The sequence below is a fragment of the Lathyrus oleraceus genome, chromosome 6 (assembly GCF_024323335.1).
Source record: "Lathyrus oleraceus cultivar Zhongwan6 chromosome 6, CAAS_Psat_ZW6_1.0, whole genome shotgun sequence".
NCBI lineage: Eukaryota > Viridiplantae > Streptophyta > Magnoliopsida > Fabales > Fabaceae > Lathyrus > Lathyrus oleraceus.
The window spans coordinates 511713099-511729789 of record NC_066584.1 but is presented as its reverse complement, the minus strand read 5'-3'; the positions used below and the strand labels follow the sequence as shown (position 1 = coordinate 511729789).

Sequence of the window (16691 nt, the reverse complement as noted above, 5' to 3'; positions counted from 1 at the left end):
CTTTCTGTCAAAAGCACGCTTCATCCTTTGCTGGTATAACTACCCATGACAGATGGCTGCTAGCCTCTTTTCCTCTATCAAGCTCAACTCTTCATATCGGGTCCTTACCCATTCAGCCTCTTGCAATTTCACGTCCATCAGGACTCTCAAAGAGGGAATCTGAACCTCAACAGGTAATACCGCTTCCATCCCATACACCAATGAGAAAGGAGTTGCCCCAGTAGATGTACCGAGGTTCAATACCCAGGATACCAGTTTCCTACTCAATCACACCGTCGGTGCATTCAAACGTTATCCGGGCAACAAAAGCTCATTCACCTTAACCTCCCCATCAGACATCAGAATCCGTTCGGATTTGGGGTCAGGCCCCTCCTCCGGGATCGGTCACTCTCAATCCTTCGATTGGAGCACCTCGAGATGTCCTCATCAGGGAACTCAAACTTCATCGGTTGATAACCCTTAATGGGTTGCTGAGCGACGTAATCAGACAATACACTCCTTGATTGCTTTCTGAGAGCATCACAAATCAGTAAACATTATTTTGCTCCTCTCGCAACCCGTCCAGTCAATGTTGGCTTCTCAAACCCATACTTGATCAGATCCATCTTGGAAATCCACAAAGTGGTATGAACCAGCATACACTGTCTCAGTCGGCGAGCAGCCTATGCCAAAGTACAACAAGTTTTCTCGAACAGTGAATGTACTGTTTCACAGTCGGTAAACTTTTTGCTAAGGTAAATTGCATGCTCTTTTCGACAAGACGCGTCATGCTGACCCACTTCACCTCGTAGACCCCTCGAAGGCCGTCAAATACAGAATTGATGGTCTCTCTCCATAGGGAGGCAACAGAATCAGAGGTTCCTGCAATTTTTCTTTTATTTTTCAATGCCCCTTGGCAACCATTATTTCACCTGACCGTTTGATCTCTTTTTTTTTTCAACAGCTTGAATATAGGTTCACACGTGGTTGTTAGATGAGATGTGAACCATGACAGGTAGTTCACTCTTTCTAAAGAAACCACGAACCTCTTTTTTTCTTCTCGGTTCAGGCATTTTTTTTTTTTTTTTTTAAAAGCAGGAGCAACCTCGATTCCTCTCTTATAATGAACCCCAGTGTCTTACCGGACCGCACTCTGATAGTGCGCTTATCTGAATTCAACCTCAGTCTGAATTGTCTCAAACCGGTCAACCGACTTGCCCCGGTCAGCCAGATGCCCCACTTCCGTATGGGACTTTGCTATCATGTCATAGCACTTGATTCAATTTCATGATGAATCATATCATGAAACAAAGTCACCATGGCTCTCTGATACAGGCACTGGCGTTCTGCTCCTCTAGAGGACAGTCTTCTCTCCATGGTAGCTTGTGCTCAACAACGTCGGTATTCGACCCTGGCATATCCTGACATGACCAGGTGAAGGCATCCACATGCTCTTTCAACAAGGCTACCATTCTGCTCTCGGCTTGCCTCTGAAGCGGCCTTATTTTCCTATTTCTTTCCTGACCTCGGCGGTGCTTGGAATAACAACCTCAATCCGCTCCTCGTGCGGCTGAATCACCTTCTCCTCTTGTTTTGACAACCTGGTTAATTCCAGCAGATCACAATCTTCTTCGCCTTCTTCTTCAGCAAGATAGATCGAATTGTCGAAGTCATATGAGGGGTAACCAAATTGTTATCGATGAGATCCGGAGAATTATTTTTGAAGTTGGAACGAAACAAATCAAAAGGGAAAAATGAAAACAAACATTGCCATTTTTATTTGTTTTTTTAAACTGCAAAAATAAAGGAAAAACAGGGAACACCGTTTTTTGACTGAAAAACATCCATTTATTAATGATGCAGAAAATGCAAATTTAAACATGAGGTGGCCCTTACAATGAACCATTACGTGTCGGGCAACACGCAAGGCTTTCATGCAGATAAAATCAAAACAGGAAATCATTACTCTTCGGGATGAGTGACAGTGATGATCTGTTAAGCCTTCCAGCCTCCTGGTACGCACGGCTTTACCCAACCACTGAACTTGCAGTCATTGTCAGTCTCTCCACCTACTGCACAGGCGTGATCCGAATCTTCAACAATTGCACTCACCATCGCCTGACCATGTGCCGGCATGGGATTGGCATTAACGTTGGGAGATGGAGCGAAGTTGATTGCTTTTGAATCCACCAGGTTTTGGACTACGTGCTTAAAAGCTTTGCAGTCCTCTACACCGTGCCCGGGAGCACCCGAATGGAATTCACATTTGACATTTTCATCAAAATTAGCCGGCCTTTGATCAGGTCTCATAGGCGCCAAAGTCCTCAACTGTACCAGCCCCATATCTTTCAACTTCTTCAATAGGAAAGAGTATGTCACAGGCGGCCTGTCAAAATGGCGATCAACCCCTTTTCCTCTCATCTGGTACCCGGCTCTCTGTTGAGGTAGCTGACGTTGCTGTCGTACTGACTGATTACCAGCAGGGATGGTTACAGCAGCGGTGTGCTGGTAGTAACGATCCCTACCGTGTCCTCCCTGGGCATACACAGCACTTGATTCACCCTCATTCTTGCGCTGACCGTTCCCGAATGGCTTTTTCGATCCTGATGACGAAGCATTACCTTGTATCTTCCCCATTTTCAGCCAACTTTCAATTCTCTCTCCGGCCACCACAATGTCTGCAAAGTTGGTAACCGGGCATCCCACCATCCTTTCAGCGAAAACCCTTGCAAGGTACCCATGAAGAGATCAGACATCTCTCTGTCCACCAGTGGAGGTTGCACTCTGGCAGCCAACTCCCTCCACCGTTGAGCATATTCTTTAAACCCCTCACTTGACTTCTGAGACATACCCTGCAGCTGGGTACGGCTAGGAGCCATGTCAGCATTGAACTGATATTGTTTAAAGAATGCGTCACCAAGATCCTGCCAGCTCTTGATATCGGACGACTTAAGCTTGGTGTACCACTCCAAGGATCCTCCAGACAGACTGTCTTGGAAGAAGTACATCCAAAGCTTTTGATCCATCGTGTAGGCAGAAATTTTGCGGACAAAGGCTTGAAGATGAGTCTCTGGGAAGGAGCTTCCATTGTATTTGTCAAATGCAGGCGCTTTGAACTTCTGTGGGATCACAATCCCCTCAACTAGCCCCATGTTGGACATATTCACCACCCCCGGCGTGGCATAGCTCTCCAGCACTTTGATTTTCTCAGCCAGCAGCTGAATCTCCTTGTTCTGAGGTGGAGCACTGTGGGGAACGAACGATTCATTCTGCATTGAAAACTGGTCAGCCTCCCTGTCCTCCTCTCTATCATCATTAAACCCGTAGAATGGAGGCACAAAATTATCCTTCAGATTCTGCCCCGGTTGGCCACCAGCACCAGCATTATTCACCACACCAATAGTTGCTCTCTTTTCACCATCTCTAGATCCACCCAGCCCCTGATTGGAGACACCATCCAGATTAACCCCACTATTTGCTGCAGAAGCCCGCTCGAGCTTTTCGACCTTATCTGCCAGCTCTTTCTGACCAACTGCAAAGCCTTGCATGATGTTGATTAGCTCATTCATTTTGTCCTTCAGCTCAAGCATATCCGCACTGGGAAGTTCCATGAGTCTAGGAGTATTGCGTCTGGTGAAGTATCTGTGAGGACGGGTTGAGTGCAAAGGGATGACTCTACGAGCGCGAGCAATGATTCCTGCAAAACAGCAAACAGGTTAATATGCATGAGTGCAACGTCTGTCCATATGAGGAAGATTCTGTCTTTCGATCCTGGTTTCATCGAGACAGATAACATTTTGACATCCACATTCTGAAATTCAAGATGTCTCTCAACCAGATTCTCAATCTATAATACTCCCCATATGGCTAGACGTATGTTTGGTGCAGATGAATGCAAAATGAGAATGATGTATGAATGCAATGCATTGGGCCATCCTCCAAGTCATCTGATCCTCTGTACTGAATCTGGCCTCTGGACTGATCATTACCATCTGAGGAGAAATGTAACCAATCTGACCCACGGGTTCCGAAATAAACGGAAGACAGATACATCATCATCATCACTAGTCTCTGAGCAGACACCCACAATCATCTGAATCGGCCCGGGGAATCCGAAATAAACGGATCCCCACTGATAAATATCTCGGCCCGGGGAATCCTGAAATAAACGGATCCCCACTGATAAATCACGGACAGCACTCCGGCGTCTCGGCAATAACTGACCATAAATCCGACTTATAAATATGACTCTGATCCACAGAACCAAAAGTCACCATCTGACCAATGCATCTGAAATAATCAACCCTCCCCTCACAGGTAAATTCTAAACAGGTCATCCTAAGGCGGATAATAGTCTCGACAATCGGGCAGAGATACTCAATGGGTTTGCCCTTTCGGGTGTGCCATTGCAGCTCTCCTGAGATCGTCTAAACCAAAGATCCGGGAAATGATCGGTCACCAGAGTCAACAGCTCAAAAGAAGTAACTAAGCCAAAGTGAAATATTCCACAATGGAAAGCACTATCAAATGAACCTCGTCCGGCTTGTGGTATGTCACGTCGCAACATCATGCCCAACCGACATGTGAGGGACGCAAGACCACACTAATCCTAGGTGTATACTCGGGCCTGGGTTTTAGCCCCACTCAGAACACCCACCCCAAACAACAGAACCACCTGCAGAGGAAGATGGCAACATGATAGTATGATGCATGCAAGTATTTAATGCACATATATACATGGGTTAGAATAATAAATGCAATAAATAAACAACACACAATAAGCAACCCAAACCAATCCTAAAACGCTAGGAGGGACTCGCTTAAGGACGATGGACCAGCATAGGTCTACATCGAGGGTCTCCCCAGCAGAGTCGCCAGCTGTCGCATCCTGCGAAAAATCAACCGGCGAGACTCAAAAATAAAACACACACAGAGCCGCCACTAAACGTTATTTATCCCAAGATAGGGAAAGGAAACGCTCAGAGAAACCTGGAAAGACATGGTCTCGCGACCAGAGAGAAAAGGTTCGGGAGTCGGTTACGCGAGGGGAAGGTATTAGCACCCCTCACGTCCTAGGTACTCCTAGGGATCCACGTCCTAGAATAAAGAAAAGGTTGCTAAAACATCACACACACACACAGGGAACGCAGGTGGGGTTAGGAGAAACGGAGCTCGATAAGGTATCGCACCTTATGCCTACATATCTTGTCTGGAACAAGAATCAGAGCCACTGTAGTTCGGCTTACGCACGCCAAACAACACAAAACAAACAAGCAAGGGTGACAAACATGGAGCCCGACAACCACTGGATGGAATTACGTCGGCATCCGAACCAAAACACACTCAAAAGGGCAAACGTGGAGCCCGACTGCCAATCACTGGACTTACGTCGGCATCCGAGCCAAAACACACAGTCATATAACAATTAAACACACGCAAAAAAGAAAAAAGGTTGCCCGGAGTGGTCTCGCACGACCACCTGCCTACATACCTCGTCTGGCACGAGGATCAGGGCGATGTAGTTCCCCTGAAAGGGACTAAATTGTTAACCAGAAACCGGGGAAAGATACACAACTAGGGAGCTGAGACTCGAGCCTAATGTTGTCATGCATCGTTAACCCTAAGTTCGGTTTTCTATCCTACTTGCATAAGCAAACTAACCTAACCAGGAAAGAAGCTAGCACACAAGCATACAACATATATCAAATGAGAACAGGCATCTCAAACAAGCATGTCAATCAGATAATCACAAAACACCCACTATAACCAAACAAGAGGCTCAATCAATGGGGTTTGACCGCCGAAGCGAGTCGTCTGTACAGGCTGGTTTTGCTCTTAACCTTGCCATTACGAGGCTAAGGTGAAGCAGATGAAAGGATGAAGTGAGGATCAGACCTCACAGCTCTTATCCCTAACCAGGGAGAGCTGACAAATGAGCATGGGTCCAGAATAGGGGAACCCTTCTATACTCGATGACTCTGACACAACAGATCTTGGGCTTTTGATCTCAATGCTACAACCATGTAATGGGAGCAAGGAGAAGACTCACTGAATAGTGGGGGACAGGTTGCTTGTCCCTACCTTCCACCAATTGCCTTCTTTGAAGGACTTTTCCTGCTTGGGCTTGAAAAATAAACATACACAAGCATTGCCTCTTAAGGAGGACTTCAGACAATTTGCCCGGCCCGGTAACAGCCGGGTCTCCAGACTACATGAAGTAAGAAGGTTATACCTCAAATGCAAGTTGCTTAAGCAAAGCAAAGCAATAGTTCACAAGGAACTGAGCAACTAAAGTACCTGGAAACAATCAAACTCAATCAGTAATCAATCAGACAAACTATACAGCAAACAGTTAAACAGCTCAAACAATACAACACAAAACAAGCCCAAGGCTTAAGCCCAAGCTCCAACACCTACAAAACAAGGTTATGTTAGTGTACAAACATCCACAACATCAATTAAAATCAACTTGTATCATTCTCCATGTACATTATGCTTTTTTGATCCTGAAAAATCAAGCAAATATTAGCAACTAGACCACTAGGCCAAGCCTAGGGTCCAAAAGCAAGAAAAAAGTTAAAACAGCAAGGTATCCACCATCCAACATCAAATTATCATCAAACACAAGCAAACATCATTGGTCTCATGTTTATATCATCCATCATGTTCAATTCATGCACAAAACAATCCATATTGGTTCATATGAAGCATCAAACATACCAACAGGAGTATTGCATTCAAATCCATATCAAAACACATCCAAAAATTCTCAAATTAAATACACCTAAACAGGGGTCAATCAAGGTCTACCATGTCAAATTTGAGCTCAATTGGGCAAATGGCAACATGTCAATGAAAATCAACAAAAACAGACACAATTTCATGCTTCAATTCACACCATCAATGCATACATCCAATTCAAAAATTCATATCTCATTGAAAACAAAAAAGAAATGGATGAGACCAAAACAGGGAGGTCACACAATGTGTCTAGTTCATGCATATCAAATTTCATGGCCATACAATACAATATGAGGATTTCCCAATCAATCTACCAACATGTGTCACATGAGCTTGCAATTTCAATCACCAGAAATGAAAAATCATGATCAATTAGAAAAGGCAGTGAAAAATTCTACAAAAATTCATACAACATCCTAACATATCAACAATTCACCATGCCAAATTTCATTCAATTCTAACATGCATAGGTTATCCAATTAAATTCAACAAGTCGACATCAAGAGGTGTGACACAAATTGTCACACCTAAGTTCCAGAATTTGCTGCTCTCTAACCAGGTATCAAAAATTCATGAAATTTACATATAAATAATCCTCAATGAGTCAAGAACCACCACAAAAATTTTCAGCCATTTATTTTATGATATGAGTATTTCATGATCAAATTGCCAAAATGTATCAAAATGTGACATACATTAGAAAAGCCTATGCCAAATAAAATATTTGCCAAGCACAACTTTGACCAATAGGTCAAAAAAATCCTACACAAGTCAACAAAGTCAAGGAAAAAATCTCCATATTTTTAGGAATTTTTTACTATTTTTTATGAATTTTTTAAGGTCATGGTAATTTTTTAAGAATTAAAATGAATTAACTTAAATTAATAAAAATGAAATTTCAGTGGCATTATGGTAATTAGTTGGCGGCGGCGGGAAACAGTTTTTTTGAATTTTCAAACTGAAATTAGGATCAAACACACAAATATCATCATCTTCAACATGAAAAATTTCCAGAAAATGAACGAATGCTCAAGAACACGCCTCTCCCAAATCTTAACCAAAACTAGCAAACTTATAGCCGTTGGAACCGCACAAACGTGTAGATCATGAATCTCAACTCTAATCATCCTAAAACTTCCTAAATCGTGCGAATCGATGAATTTAGGGTTCTAGATCTAAACTTCAAATCAAGATTGCGCAGCCTATGGTTCATCATTCGAAAATCTAAAAGCATCTTTGTAATCTACGTACCACGACCTTTCTAATGCATATAAACATTCAACAATTCATGATAATCGATTTCGGATGTAACCTGCTATAACAGTGCTGGATTCGATGGAATTTGCGCTTGATTTGGCAAAACAGCAGCAGTACAAGCTCGTGGCAGCAATGTGTGATGCTCAGGTTTGGTCAATTTCACTCCTATTGTTCAAAATCCACAATCACCATGGAAGAAGCTTGAAGATGCAGCTGCGATTTCACACTCCTCTCCCTCCAAATCATCAAAACAGCATGAGAGAATGATTATACCAATCCAAATCAAAAAGAATCTTGAGATTTCGTTGAAGGATGATGAAGAATTGGCAAATTGAAGTTCAATGTTTTTGGTGAAAAACTTGAGAGAATTGCAAAAGTTCAGATCCAATCTTGGGAAAAGTGTTTTCTGTTATGATTAGGAGATGATTTAGAATATATATGGTAGCTTAATCCATTACTAATCATGTTAATTAGCATTTTGGCTTAATTAGTGAAATTGTAATTTTGCAAATGGAGGGTAAAATGGTCAATTCCTTTAGACAGCTCATGCCACCTCAATGACAGCACATACACCTTCTAAATATCATATGTGAACTGTAGAAACTTGTTTCATGCTCATTGGTTGCTCCATTCTCAAATTCACCATGTGTATGCATTTGGTCCATTTTTGTCATTTCCATTTTTCAAGACAAAATCCAAATTAAAAGCCTTATGCATGAAATGAAAATTCAAACACATTCTAAATGCCATTCCTGAGGTGTTGGAAAAAGTCCCATTCAAAAATTCCAATTATTTTGACATTTGGACAATTTTGCCCCTGGTCCAATTCAGCTGTCCAGTTGAAAAGTGACTTTTTGCCTTGGCCATTTTTGGGAAAATCCAATGATGCACCCTCAAAGTACATGTCAAATGGAGTTTGTGCATATAAAGAACTTGCAATTTGGACAAAGTATGTGGTAGTTATGGCCTCCTGATTACGGGTCTTTTCTGAAATTCACTGAGCCATATCTTGCAAACCACACATTGGATTTTCAAGTTCTTGGACTTTTTGGAAAGGTGAGAACAAGATCTACATCTGTCATGTTGAACAATTTTTCATTTGAAGCTTCCTTGGACTTCTGTTTTTGAGGTCAAAAACTTTCCATTTTTGGAAACTTCAGTTACAAGTCAATTTCTATTTTTGGCAGTTTTTGTCCTGACTTGATTTTCTTCATTCTCAAGCTTTGCAATGTCATTTAACACTTGTTCCAACATGAATGAAGTGTGTCTAACTCATTTTCACCTCCAAATCCATCAGATCATGTACAGTTGACCACAGTTGACTTTTCAACTGATAGATGAATCTGGCAATGCATTGATCAATCTGAGCCCCAATTTCCAACTGAAATGGCTCAAGGGTGAAACCCTAGCCTCAATTAGCACAATATAATCAAAGAATGATCCTCATAACCATCACAGACCTCATTTCCTGATCCAGCCCTGATTGGCCCAATGCAGCTGATTAGGGTTGACGAGTGGTCAAAACCCTAATCTCAAGGAATCAGCTTCAATCTTCAGATGACATCCAACCATGATGATGATGATGTATCAATACAATCAAGATGAAGACCAATATCCATTGAGAATCATGAAACCCTAATTCACAGCCCAATCCTCAGATGGCCCATGATCAGTCAGTAAACCCTAGGCTCGCCCTTTGACTTCCTCATCTTCTGATTAAGACTTGGGAAGATGGCTTGCACAATGTAACCACATGATATGCAATATGAAATGCCTAATGTCCTAAAATGATATGCAAATATGTTAATGCTAGTCCCAAGAGAGGAGGGCAAATTTTGAGGTGTTACACTTTGATCCATTTTGATACGTAGTCTACTGCCACGAGTATGTATTTGTTGCCGAAAGAGGATGGAAAAGGTCCCATGAAGTTTATTCCCCATACGTCGAAAATCTCTACTTCCAAAATACCCTTTTGTGGCATCTCGTCACGTCTAGATATGTTTCCTGTGCGTTGGCATCTGTCACATTCCTTAATAGCCGCATGTACGTCCTTCCATATAGTTGGCCAATAAAAGCCGGCTTGTAGGATTTTAGAGCAGGTCTTGGGTGTACTTGCGTGTCCACCATAAGGAGCGGAGTGGCAGTGTTGGATTATATTTTCTACCTCTTCTTCGGGTATACATCGACGGAAAATACCATCGGGGCCTCTTTTGAAAAGTAAGGGATCATCCCAGTAATAGTGTTTTATGTCATAGAAGAATCGTTTCTTCTGCTGGTAAGATAAAGTAGGTGGAACTATTTCGGCGGCTAAATAATTGACGAGATCAGCGTACCATGGTGTGACAGATATAGCTAAGGTGGTTTCTACTGGCTTGTCAGAGTTATTCTCTTCCAAAGTAGCTATAAGTTTATCGTACGAGAAATCATCATTAATTGATGTTCTTTCCGGTTCAAGGTTCTCAAGTCTAGAGAGGTGGTCTGCTACTACGTTTTCAGTTCCTTTCTTGTCTTTTATTTCTAAATCGAACTCTTGTAGCAACAAGATCCATCTTAGGAGTCTAGGTTTAACATCTTTTTTTGTTAAGAGGTATTTGATAGCGGCGTGATCAGTGTAAACTATTATTTTGGCTCCGACCAAGTAGGAACGAAATTTATCTAGCGCAAATACCACTGCTAGGAGTTCTTTCTCGGTAGTGGCGTAATTTATCTGCGCTTCATCTAGGGTCCTACTTGCGTAATATATAACGTGAAGCTTTTTATCCTTTCGTTGTCCTAAAACAGCACCTACAGCATAATCGCTGGCATCACACATTATTTCGAATGGTTCATTCCAGTCGGGTGTCTGCATTATGGGTGCGGAGATCAATGCTTGCTTAAGCGTTTGAAATGCTTTTAAACAGTTATCGTCGAATATGAAATCAGCATCTTTCATCAATAGTCCGGTTAAAGGTTTAGTTATCTTAGAGAAGTCTTTGATGAATCGTCGGTAAAAACCGGCGTGTCCTAAGAAGCTTCGTACTTCTCTCACGGTTCTTGGGGGTTGAAGATTTTCGATTACTTCTATTTTGGCTTTGTCTACTTCAATTCCTCTGTTCGAGATGATGTGTCCTAAAACAATTCCTTCTTGTACCATAAAATGGCACTTCTCCCAGTTAAGTACTAAGTTTACTTTTACACATCGCTCAAGAACTCTTTCTAGGTTTTCAAGGCATTCTTCAAAACTTTGTCCGTAGACGGAAAAGTCATCCATAAATACTTCCATGATGTTTTCGAGAAAGTCGGCGAAAATTGCCATCATGCATCTTTGAAAAGTTGCAGGAGCATTACACAGGCCAAACGACATTCGTCTATAAGCGAAGGTACCAAAAGGGCACGTGAACGTTGTCTTTTCTTGGTCATCAGGGTGAATTGGTATTTGAAAGAAGCCTGAATAACCGTCTAGATAACAGAAATGTGAATGTTTTGCTAATCGTTCTAACATCTGGTCAATGAATGGTAAAGGGAAATGATCTTTTCGGGTTGCTTTGTTTAGTTTCCTATAGTCAATGCACATTCTCCATCCCGATTCGATTCATTTAGTTATAGTTTCCCCTTTTTCGTTTTCAATAACGGTTATGCCTCCTTTCTTTGGTACTACGTGTACAGGACTAACCCATTTGCTATCAGATATAGGATATATAATGCCTGCTTCTAATAACTTGGTTATTTCCTTCTTTACTACCTCACTCATGATCGGATTTAGTCTCCTCTGGTGTTCTCTAGAGGTTTTACAGTCTTCTTCCAGCATGATGCGATGCATACAAATAGAAGGGCTTATTCCTTTAAGATCGGTGATGTGGTAACCTAGTGCGGTTGGATACTTTCTTAAGATATGTAGGAGTTTTTCTGTTTCGAGTCTTCCTAAGTCTGCATTAACTATCACAGGTCGTTCAAGTTCTAAGTCTAGGAATTCATATCTCAGATTTTTGGGAAGTGTTTTCAGGTCAAGGGTTGGTTTGTTAAGACATTGCGTAGGGTCCGGTGTTATTGCTAAACATTGGTTAGATTTGTCTTCTACAAGGTAGTCAGATGATTTGTCTTCTCCTAACTCTGCTTCTTTTATGCATTCATCGATGACATCCATGAAGTAACATGTATCTTCTATTGCAGGTGCTCTCAAGAATTAGGAAAGAATGAACTCAATTTTCTCTTCACCTACTTCGAAGGTGAGTCGTCCTCGTTTTACGTCTATGATTGCACCGGCAGTTGCTAAGAACGGTCTTCCCAGTATAATGGGTGTAATATCATCTTCTCTAATGTCCATAATTGTAAAATCAGTTGGAATGTAGAATTGACCTATGCGTACGGGAACGTTTTCAAGAATTCCTACAGGATACTTTATGGAACGATCTGCTAGTTGCACAGACATTTTGGTTGGTCTTAATTCTCCCATTTCCAGTTTCTTACATATGGATAAAGGCATAACGCTAATTCCGGCTCCTAAATCGCATAAAGCTTTGTCGATGACAAATTTTCCTATGTGACAGGGTATAGAGAAACTACCCGGATCCTTGAGTTTAGGAGGCATGTTTTGGATTATAGCGCTACATTCAGCAGGGAGTGTAACAATTTCGCTATCTTCAAGTTTCCTCTTATTAGAAAGAATTTCTTTTAAGAATTTAGCATATGAGGGCATCTGCGTAATAGCTTCGGTGAACGGAATTGTAACGTTTAATTGTTTAAGGAGATCAACAAATTTTCTAAATTGGCCCGCATCTTTGGTTTTAACAAGCCTTTGAGGGTAAGGGATAGGTGGTTTATAAGGTGGTGGAGATACATAAGGTTCCTTCTTTTCTATGGTTTCCTTATTACTCTCTTCCTTTTCCTTAGGTTCGCTTTCCTCAGTTGATTTTTTAGGGTTTTGGTTTTCTATCCTTGGATCAGACGGTCCTTCCACTTCCGTTCCACTTCTTAATATGATTGCATGAGCGTGGCTTCTCGGGTTAGGTTGGGGCTGTCCAGGGAATGTACCAGTTGGGGCAGCAGTAGGCGCTTGTTGTTGAGCTACTTGTGATATTTGTGTTTCCAGCATTTTGTTATGGGTAGCCAGGACATCTACTTTGCTTGCTAGTTGTTTAAGTTGTTCGCCAGTGTGTACATTCTGGTTTAAGAAATCTTTATTAGTTTGTTGTTGGGAAGCTATAAAGTTTTCCATCATGATTTCCAAGTTGGATTTCCTAGGGGCGTTATTGTTAGGCATGGATGGGTTCGGTTTCTGATATCCCGGAGGTATAGCTGGGGCTTGATTTGGAGATTGTCCAGGTGCGTACAAAGCATTATTACTTTTGTATGAAAAGTTTGGATGGTTCTTCCAATTTGAGTTATAGGTATGCGAGTAGGGGCTTCCTTGAGCGTAATTTACTTGCTCTGCTTGGATTCCTGTCAAGAGTTGACAATCCGTAGGAGTGTGACCTTGGATTCCACAGACCTCGCAATTCTGAGTTATAGCAACCACGGCGGTTGGAGGTGATACATTTAAACTTTCAATTTTCTGGACTAAAGCATCCACTTTTGCATTGACGTGATCAAGGTTACTTATCTCGTACATGCCAGTTTTCGTTTGAGGTTTTTCCACCATTGTTCGTTCGGTTCCCCACTGATAGTGGTTTTGGGCCATGCTCTCGATAAGCTGGTAAGCATCAGCATAAGGTTTGTTCATTAATGCACCGCCTGCAGCGGCGTCTATTGTTAACCTTGTGTTGTACAAGAGACCATTATAAAATGTGTGAATTACTAACCAGTCTTCCAAACCATGGTGTGGGCAAAGTCTCATCATGTCTTTGTATCTTTCCCATGCTTCGAAAAGAGACTCGTTGTCTTTCTGTTTAAATTCGTTTATCTGGGTTCTTAACATAGCTGTTTTGCTTGGCGGAAAGTATCGGGCAAGAAAAACTTTCTTCAACTCGTTCCATGTGGTGACAGAGTTGGAAGGGAGAGACTGAAGCCATCTTCTAGCGCTATCTCTTAATGAGAAAGGAAAAAGACGAAGTCGAATTGCCTCTGAAGTGACACCATTAGCTTTAACAGTATCAGCGTATTGGACAAATACGGATAAATGAAGGTTTGGGTCCTCGGTAGGATTTCCAGAGAATTGGTTCTGTTGCACAGCCTGCAACAGCGAAGGTTTAAGTTCGAAGTTGTTTACTTCGATTGCGGGTGGAGCAATACTTGAATGCGGTTCATCTTGCGATGGGGCGGCGTAATCTCTAAGAGCACGAGCTGGTTCTGCCATCTCGGTTATCGAAGGAAAAATGTTTTTGAAATCAGGAAATTCTACAGGAGGGAGATTGTTTGCAGCACGATATTCCCGAATTCGTCTTAGGACTCAAAGATATAGTTCGATATCGTTGATTCGTAAATAGAGCGGTTCGCCTTGTGAGCGAGTGCGTGGCATACAAATCAACGAAAGAAAGAATAGAAGAAAAAGAAACCTTAGTCTCTACAGCGTAACGGAAGAGTTACGATATCGATTAAATAAAAGTCCCCGGCAACGGCGCCAAAAACTTGATCGCGACTTTATGAGTCGAAAATGGGGTACAAACTGCAAGTGCACAGTTCTATCGCGTAGTTTTAAAAGATATCGATCCCACAGGGACTTATGAATCGATATACCGTTATCTAAGGTTACTTCGTAAAGCTAAGGTGGATAATGTTCGATTGTTTGGGGGAAAAGCTAAAACTAAAAATAAGATCTAGATTAAATATTAATAAAGCGGATATCGGTATGTAGTTCGTCGTAATTAGGGAATCAATTCTTTGTCGGTTCCTTGGTTTTAAAATAAATCTTTTCAGTTGACTCTATTGATTAAAAGTTTTATCTCAAACTCTCGCTCTGTTGAATAAACCATGATTTTATGTTAATGTAGCTGTCACTTATAATTAAGTCAAAAAACCATTTTTTGAAAGCAATACAGTCCATAGAAATTCTTTCCAAGAAAACACTGACCGTTTAAACACCCTTATCTCAAACTCTCGCTCTGTTGACTTAGGTTATATAATTAAATTCGAATGCTTAACTCTCGTCCTCACATTCAATCTTTAAAAATACTTTTTGGAAAAGATCAGAATTTAATTAACTCTAAAACTTGCTCTCGCCCTGATCTAGAATTAATGTCTAATTTACACTGTCCAGTTAAAACCTCAAACTCTCGCTCTATTGATTTTAACTTCTTTATGTCTTTTACTTTCGCAAAAACCTTTGTTATTAAACCTGTAAATTGAGACCGTAAAAAGAGTGATTTTAATTTTAAATTTAATTAAACCGACTTAGTTATGATCCCTTATTCCGCTTACTTTACATACCGATATCTAAGCGAATTAGCCAGACATGCTAAACAAACTTAAATACTTATCATGCATAAACAGACTCATCCCAAGCAGATAATATAAATAAATAATAAAACAAAGCATTAAATAATCATTAAAGAACCTGAATAAGTTAAACAGTAGTCTTGAACACTCCACCACAAGCCGGTAGGATTTGTTCTTGGATTCTTCAATTAAATGACAAATTAAAACGAAGGAAATAGAAAAAACTGGATTCTAACGTAAGGTTAGATCCGGTAAAAAGGTACACAATAGTTTCCGGTGTAGAAACTATTGTGCGAAAAGAATTAACTAAATGCTAAAAATGAAAATAGAAATTGCAAGGGAAATAATGTAGAACTCGTAAGAATAATAAAGAAACAATGCCTAAGCTGCTGGAAAAGAAAATATGCAAAAGCGAAAACGGCAAAGAAAAATGTGGAAAAGCGTGGAACCCTTTTAGGTTTGGCAAGTGGCTATTTATATTGGTGCCTTGAGTAACTGCTTCCGCTTCCAAAGGTCTTCAACGTGCAAAGTACTTATGCGTGGACATCGGCTTCAACTCTCCCTCAACATCTCTGAAGCGTTCCTTACGCCAAAAATGTAGGGGACTGGTGTGACGTTCGTCACACCATGTGTGACGTTCGTCACAGGAGTGTGCAAGGCGTGACGCTCGTCACAGCCTCTGTGACATCCGTCACAGGCACAGCACCTGTGTTCTTGTACTTTGGGCTGGGCTTTGACATTTGGTTCATTTTCTCTCTTTTTGCACCTCCTTTTCTTCCATTTTTACTTGTGCTTCAAAGTAAGCCACCTGAGACAAATAGGAAGAAAATACCGCATAATATCTAATAAAATGTAGTGAACTGAAATAAATAATGATAAAATTTAATTGAATTAAATCCTAAAATATGATATAATTTCATGTTATCATTAAGCAAAGAATATGACCATTCTTGTGAACCAATAACCAAATGTAATGGTCATGATGATGCATGATATGACGCCATGTATGCAAATGAAACAAAGAAAAAGGTAGGAAAATGAGGGTAAATTTTGGGATATGACACATGTTATTCCCAAACTTTTAAAATAACAACAATGATGGACTTTCATCCATAACTCAAAAACAAAATTTCATACCTATCACAGTGCATGAATTTAATATCAATGACAACATAAACATCAACTCAATCATCACAAAATCAATTTTTTTTATCAAAACTCAAAGAATCCTAGGACTCCTCCCATTTACTCCTCATGCATATGCTCATTATTAAATCAATTCTCCCTCTTACCTAATTTTCCTAGCAACAAGCAAAACTATGGTCTTTGATTGTTCTCCCCTTCTCTCAAAAGCTCTAACCTTC

At 40.9% G+C, this 16691-nt stretch overlaps 1 long non-coding RNA gene and 1 pseudogene across 1 annotated transcript; one reads left to right on the top strand and one right to left on the bottom strand.

The window, feature by feature from the left end:
• Window positions 1-3577: 3577 nt before the first annotated feature.
• LOC127098124 (uncharacterized) lies at window positions 3578-8357 on the bottom strand. Its single transcript, XR_007793300.1, has 3 exons — window positions 8033-8357; window positions 6212-6276; window positions 3578-3676 (listed from the first exon to the last, which is right to left on the bottom strand). It is a non-coding gene; the product is annotated as an uncharacterized LOC127098124 (long non-coding RNA).
• A 5406-nt stretch (window positions 8358-13763) lies between these two features.
• Window positions 13764-13863, top strand: LOC127098773 (uncharacterized; annotated as a pseudogene).
• The last annotated feature ends 2828 nt before the right edge of the window (window positions 13864-16691 follow it).